The sequence below is a fragment of the Anoplopoma fimbria genome, chromosome 3 (genome assembly GCF_027596085.1).
Source record: "Anoplopoma fimbria isolate UVic2021 breed Golden Eagle Sablefish chromosome 3, Afim_UVic_2022, whole genome shotgun sequence".
In the NCBI taxonomy this organism is placed as follows: Eukaryota; Metazoa; Chordata; class Actinopteri; order Perciformes; family Anoplopomatidae; genus Anoplopoma; species Anoplopoma fimbria.
Window position 1 is genome coordinate 23,358,170 of NC_072451.1, and position 7,398 is coordinate 23,365,567.

Below are 7,398 nucleotides of genomic sequence, written 5' to 3' on the forward strand. Positions count from 1 at the left end.
CAAAATGGGATCAGATACGTATTTAACATATCTTTTTTTCATCCAAACATGAATCTCTTCAATAAAAGAGGTCTTAAAGTATTTAGCTGCAGCCTTGTTGCCGTTTAAGACTTGTCAGGTTCAAATTTCCATTATGGGACGAGACCATCCGGTGACCTCCTCACTAATCGTTCGGACTTTTCCGCTCGGCTTCGTCTCTTTCCGGGCTCTTCATATTAGTTCCCACGCACTCTCCTTCCCTGCGCCGTGCTGAGCTGGAAAATGGCTGTGTAGGGGAGCAAGGGAGTCATGAACGGGAAAAGAAAGAAGGAGCGAGAGAAAGAAAGGCGACGCAATAAGTGAACAGAAGGATTGCTGGAAGACTAGTCGCTCACAGAGAAGCTGTCGTCCGCAGATCAAAGCACCACACGGACTCTCGTCTGCTACTTTGAAGTGTTTAAAGCGCCGCAGCCAAAAAGTGAGAAGAGTCAAGAAATATCCACGGGTGAGTTTTTCCAAGTTATTGCACATTTCCCAGTACAGCCACTGTACTGTACTGGGAAATGGTGGAAGCGCTTTTGCAAGTGTGCAATGCGCACGCAGGTCCGAGGTGTTGACTCGTGCCTTTAGTTTAAAAAGTTTTAACTTTATTTTTCTTGTGTATTTTATTAGTTTTGCGCAGACAACATCGCTTTACTGTAACGTTGATATTCGTCCGTTAAGTTAACGTTACTGAAACATTTACATTTATCTGCGTTTCTGGTGAGTATGTTGCTGTTGTGTCGGTCATTCTTCATACTTTTGGTTGATATTCCAAAAAAAAATTGAATCTAGCTTTTAACTCTTAAAGTTGTCAATTTATGCAGAAATTAAACTTCAGAGTTTTCTTTTTCTTTAGCTTTTCAGCTTTAATACTGCATTTCAAATATTGTTAAGATTTAAAAAAAGTTGTAGTTTTTAAACACAGTGAATACTAATAAGCCAAACGTTGCAGTGTACTCCGTGTGTACAACATTGACTGTATGTGACACTAGTGGCTTTACATTGAATGCAGCCCAGAGGAGAACAGGCAGTGTGGAGGCCCAGCACAGCTGAAGGCCTGGTATGATGTGTGTGTGTGTGTGTGTGTGTGTGTGTGTGTGTGTGTGTGTGTGTGTGTGTGTGTGTGTGTGTGTGTGTGTGTGTGTGTGTGTGTGTGTGTGTGTGTGTGTGTGTGTGTGTGTGTGTGTTACAACCCTGGTTGGAGGATTTGGCACGCATCAAGGAGTTAATAGAAATTGCTGTACTTGCATAATAAGACAAGCCACTCAACTGTGTGATGACCCCCCCCCCCATTCTTTTTTCTCCTTTAATTACTGAACACAGCATCATGCAACCAAATGTCAATCCTCCTTTTATACTGCTTTATCAATGTGAAGCATGACTTGTGGCGAAGCCTTCATTCTTCTTCTAAATGTCTTAAAATGCTCAGAATGACTCGCAGGGCTTGTCACATTAAAACTTTCCAAAGAAGTGGAGCATTCGCAAAATGCCAAGTGTCACTTCTCGACTTCAAGTTCCACCAGACGCAGTACAGCTGTGGTTATTTTGTTATATGTCATTCAGCTGAGGGGCCCAGTTAATGGTGTTATTTAATTGAAATGGCAGCAGAATATGTCTAAAAGTACAGTTTAAACGTGGCTCCACCAGAAATGCTGCAGACGCTGGCCTGGGTTTCGTACCTAAGAAAAAAACAAACATCTGATAGTTAAGAAAAGTATGATTTTTATTTAGTTTGTCACATGTAATACACTTTTTGTAAACATCTGTCATGCATGTGACCATGTCTCTGACTTATTGACTGTTTTTCCTCTGCTTATTAAGAATTTAGAATAAGATTTATTAGCCAAGTTTGTTTGCAAGGAATTTGACTCAATTCTTTTGCATTTCTCTTGATGTTGTTACACAAAAATTTGAAATAACAGCTAGGAATTATTATGCTATTGACAGACTGAGTGTCAGACAACTGCATCAATTGTCAAATTAAATTAATTTGATGTAGGTGCTACTTAATTAGTATTATTTCATCACCAACCAAGTAAAAGCAGTTCCTTATTAATTCCCGTGTTGTGATGAGATAACTTTTTGACTAGATTCGTCATTTTTTTTTTGTTACAATGGAGGCCACTGTTTGTTTCCTGCATTAATTCACGTTTAGGCAAATTAGAATGGTTCTGGGTAAAGTTTCAGGCTAGCTAACATGCTAACTACGCAGCAAAAATGCTTGTGGTATTTTTAACTGGTGAAGAATTTTCAGATTTTATTTCTTTGTTGCCGTCAAAATGTTTTGACTTAAAGGCCTGGTCGCACGGACTTAAAGTCGTATTTTAAACCAGCTAGAGGCGTTGAATCTCCTGCATCTTATATCATCTGATAAATACAGTGAGTTCTCTTTAACTGTAGAGCCTTGTGGTGTAGTCGACTTTTCAGAACAGTGCCGTCTCAGTGCTACATAATCTTTGTAGCAGATGTTTCTACTTAGCGAAGTGAGCTTTTCAGCTTCATTAACGACAGATAGAATTCAGGTGAACGTAGCCTAAATCATAAGATACTGTAGCCCCCATTTTAGGCTGAAAAATGAGTCCTCACAAGCTCCTGTGTGGCTGGCCTGTCCTCGCTGCCTGTGGCGCAGTAGATTTTTCAGTTCCATGTGGACAGATGGCCCGAGGCCAGGCTGCATGCGTGGTGGCTCTGTAGTCAGTTCTTCACCAGCAGGGCCGTGGAGGGCCAACGCATACACAAACGTTAAAGCAATAACCGTGTGTCAACGCAAATGTCAGAATTTTGTACAATGCATCTTTTGGTTTCGGTGAAAGTTACAAAAAGACAACAGAAAACTGCTGCTGATCTTCTCTTGCTGCATGAATTCAATGCACTGTGTCTTTAAGACATACAGCAACTTATTATTTTTTATCCTTTTTATAAGAAAGTGTAGAAGCTAAGACAACATTCTTTAACTCATTAACCCATCAACTCTTTTTTAAAAATAATCCCGACCATCGGGTGAACTGCTGCTGATCTTTGGCCTGGATTTGCCAAAGCATGTTTCCCTTCAAACGTTCAAAGAAATAGTTAAAACGATGGGTTCACCGAATTTTACACTGACTTCATAGATGTGACTCAAACGTGAAGCGTTTGATGATGGTGATTGATGGTAGGTTCGTTTGTGAAAATGAACACCCTCAGGTCTTCAGAGAAACGTCTGCGTTGAAAACAAAAATATCCATAAACTGGTATCAGTATGGGCCTCAAAAATCCAGATAAGAATTACATTTTTTATCAGATTTTTGCATCAAAGTAATAAAGTACCCTGACCTGATCTTTACTGTTTGGTTATTTTTTATCCACTGACAGTTTTGTTCCTCTAGAAAATGTGATCTATCGATATTACATCACAAAATCATAAAATGTGAAAAAACATATTTTCCATATCATCCACTCGTGACATATATAAAATATAATTAAGGCTGCAGAAAACTTTTACTTTCAAAATCAAATTATCTGCTAGTTATTGTCCAAGTTAATTGTAAAGCCTATACATCATAAAGAGAATTATGTCCTATTCATGTTTTTTTCGTGCGACCAACAGTCACATTAGATAAAACAAAGAATAGCATAAGCTGGAACCATCAAAGTTGACAAAAATATGTAACAATAAATCAAATATAAAAAATAACAATGCTTCTTATTTTTCTAGGAATCAACGAATCCGTTTGTCAACAAATTGTTTCAATTCTTAATTAGTGCTGGGTTTTTTCTGTACAAATTGATAACTTACTCCCTCATTTTTTTCATATAAATATTAAAAGAACAACAGTAAAAAATAAATCTGTTGAATTACAGCAAGTGCAGCATAACCAGAATAAAATGAACAAATTATTAAACCAATAAACATACATTTGTACATGTTGTACTTCAAGCATGTCTGTAGCTCTTGTCTCACCCGACTGTGTTAGTGATGCCCTGAATAGCTTATTCTTTGCCATTTTACATAATGCATACTGATGTATAATGAACAGGTCAGAGCTCCACTGGCTGACTAAACATGCCGAGAGTCATTTAATGTCTGCAGACAGCAGAGGAAAATCTAGATGCCATTTTGAGTTCAATCTAGGTCTCGCTTTCCCCCGGCAGTTAAACAAAATGTCCATGTCTGGGAAATAGATGACAAATATGAAATTAGAAGAGTTGACAGTGGAAGTATTACTATGTATATTATAAAATACAGTGCTATGTTATAATGCGAGTAGTTATTTATTTACCACATATTACTTAATTTGTATACCAGCAGTTCGGAGTGCATTTTATGATCGTTTCTCAGTGTTTCTCTTTTATAGATCCCAGAACGTATTTTGCTTTAATTTTTGCATAGGATCATCTCATTCATCATCCTGTTAACTCAGAAAAACAAAAAGCATCTTCTTTTATCTCATTGCACCACTTAAACATGACTCATGGAATTCCCTCCAATCGCATGCAGCCTTCGGTTTTTTTCATGTTATGTTTTTCATCATTATTCCGTGTCGGCTTCATTTGATTTAAACCATCATTTCATCAGTGATGGTGAGCAATCATGGACGTTGCAAAGATGAAAAAAGTCAAGTGAGCGGGAAAAGGTGGAGTTGTTTGGGTCGGATGTTTGATCACTGCCTAGATACATTTTCTAATATTAGAACATTTCCTTGATTTGCCCGGCTTCTCTGTGACTGGGGAGCACATGGCCAGAGCAGCAGCCAATCAGAGCGCGGGATTAGCTTTCCCTCTCTCTAGCAACAGTGAGTTACTTGCTGCCTATTCATTAATTATTTTCCCGTGGTCTCCCTCAGCCGTTTGGACTCTGCTGATAACAAAGTGCTCCCGTTCTCAGTCTCACTCTGCTTTTTTCACTTTTTTCTGTCGCTCTCTGCTCTGAGTGAATAAAAAGTATTTTTAAAAAAAAAGGATGGATCCAGTGACACTGAGCTTGCCAACTGCTGCTGCTGCTTCCCTGAACTGTGAGCTACTACAATACGATCAGACCAGGACCGTAACAGAGATGACACTCCTCTCACCTCGTACGACTTTTTCTGCTCTGGAACTAAATAATAAAAAAGGATTGTGGAATAAGAGCGCTCCCTGCACACTGCTTTTTCTTTCACTTCGTCTTCGTCTTGTTTTTGCCTCTTTTCCGCAGCAGTGCTCTGACTGTAAACAAATAAAACATGGCAACTGGAAAAACGACTGGACTTTTTCGCTGGCTGAGGATGGGGGGGGGGGGGGGAGTTGGGGGCAGGACTGTTTGTGTTCGGGGGCTGGGTGGGGGGCGGTTTGGAGAGCAGGTGGAGAGAGGAGGGAGGAGGGAGTTTCGGGTGGTGGGGGGGGTTATGGTGGTGTGAGGATTGCGGGCTGTGGTTGGGTATGCCAGTGCCACGTGTCTAGCCTGGCACCTCTTGCTTCTCGGCTCGGAGGATGTTGGACCGAGAATCTGGCCGAGCCTGTCCGGCTTCTCTCTGAACCAAAAGTGGGGTGAGTGTTGCACTCTGCGGCTTCCTGTTGTCACAATAACTCCTAAACCTTTCTTAAAAAGATGTTATTGTTTCTCACGAAGGTTTGCAGTGTATGTACGTTCGCTTTCCGAATGTCGTGCGGGGGGGGTGGTGAGAGAGAGAGGATAATCTAGACTAAAGTCCGAAAGCATGCACTTCAGAGGCGCAAATCGGAGGTTTAGGTTTATTTTTTAGATTCAAATCTAATTTTATTTGAGCGTCTGCAATCATTCAAAACATTGTCCATTCAGAAACGTAAATGGGATGATTGCACAACATCGGGCCTCGAAAACCAGGCCTATGGGTTATTTGGATGTGGATGTTTCAGAAAATTGCCCCAAATAGCTCCTTACTCCTGGCATACGAGACCAGAACTTCCATCCACTCTCCCTCTCTACCTGCTCCATCTCCTCACTCTCATCCTTTCATCCTGTCCAGAGAGGTTAACGCCACCATTCACCTAATCTGGTGGAAACCCTAATCTCTCTCTCTTCCTCACGCCCTATCTCATCTCTCAGTATAGTTCCATTTTACATTTGAAGTTTGAAGAATTTAATTTTATTGCCCCACTCAAATCTCAAATGGCCAAAAATGATAGACAATTTTTTCCATATTAAAATAATAATTGCGCACTTGTGCGTAACATTTTATTAGGACTTGCAATCATCTTTATCAGAGAATATTCGTTGTAGGTCCATAAATGACCTCTTTGCTGTCTATAGATAATATGATACGATTGACTAGATGTGATGTGATGTTATGCATGGAGACATTTGCTTTTAAGTTGTATTTTCTGATGTCGTGCCTGTCTTTGGTTGTTCAGATGACTGTCCACTCAGTATCCTCCTCTTGAATAGACTTGGTACAGTATGATTTAGCTATTTTGACAGAATGAAGCCGAAAATATTTGTGAGGCAACACAGAGCTGCCTTTTTTTTTCTCTCCTACGGAGATCGAAGGGTTCTGCATGTTTCAGAAAATTCTGGTCGCCCTACAGCCATGATGCAGGTCCTAGTTTCCTTTGCATGCTCATTCTGCGAAAAACATTTTTCCTCGCCATTTTTGCACGAATTTCTTTTGGGTACTGCAAATCGCACATGCTGTTGTGTAAGTTGAAGGGACGTTTAGTTCACAGTGAAACTTCTTGTTCCTGTGGAAACTGATGTGTCAGTTCAGGCTGTGAGTGTGTAAATGTGGAGTGGAGGGAATGGAGGCTCCTGTCCAGAGACCCAGTCTGCTGTTGGTCATGACGCAGCAGCATCATCCGATCTCTCTGTCCTAACCGGAGACTGCACAAGTGCACGGCGCTGCCGCAGTTCGCCATTTTCATGCTCCGCTTTAAGCTTAGTTTCGCATAGATACGTGCCGCTTTACTTATGGATGTTTATCGAATAGAAACAACATATATTGGTGATTAATTTGTGTTTTTTACGATTCTAGTTATTTTTTTATTTTTTTTACTAATTTCCTTTTTTTCCTCTCATCCCTTTTCTTCTTTTTTGTGTTTTTTATTTTTTTTTCCCGTCATGCAGGTCGGTCAAAATCCTTGTCCATAACGTTCGAGAGCCTGAGAGAACCGAAGAGGATTAAAGACCTTCCCACTCTGCCACTCGTCCGCCAATCACACGACTTCGTTTGACCGCGCAGAGCCAACGACGCCGGGCCCTCCACTGGCAAACCTTTGAACCAGGCTGCTCCAATAGCACCCGGCCGGCAGGTTTTTTCGCTGCTTGAAGGAGCATGTTGCCAACGCTCTCCCTCTGCTCCATCATCTGGCTCAACCGGGGGATCAAGCTGAGGAAAGTGCATCAGTTCACCAACACCGGTCAGGTCTGAAACGGCTGCCCCCCCCGCA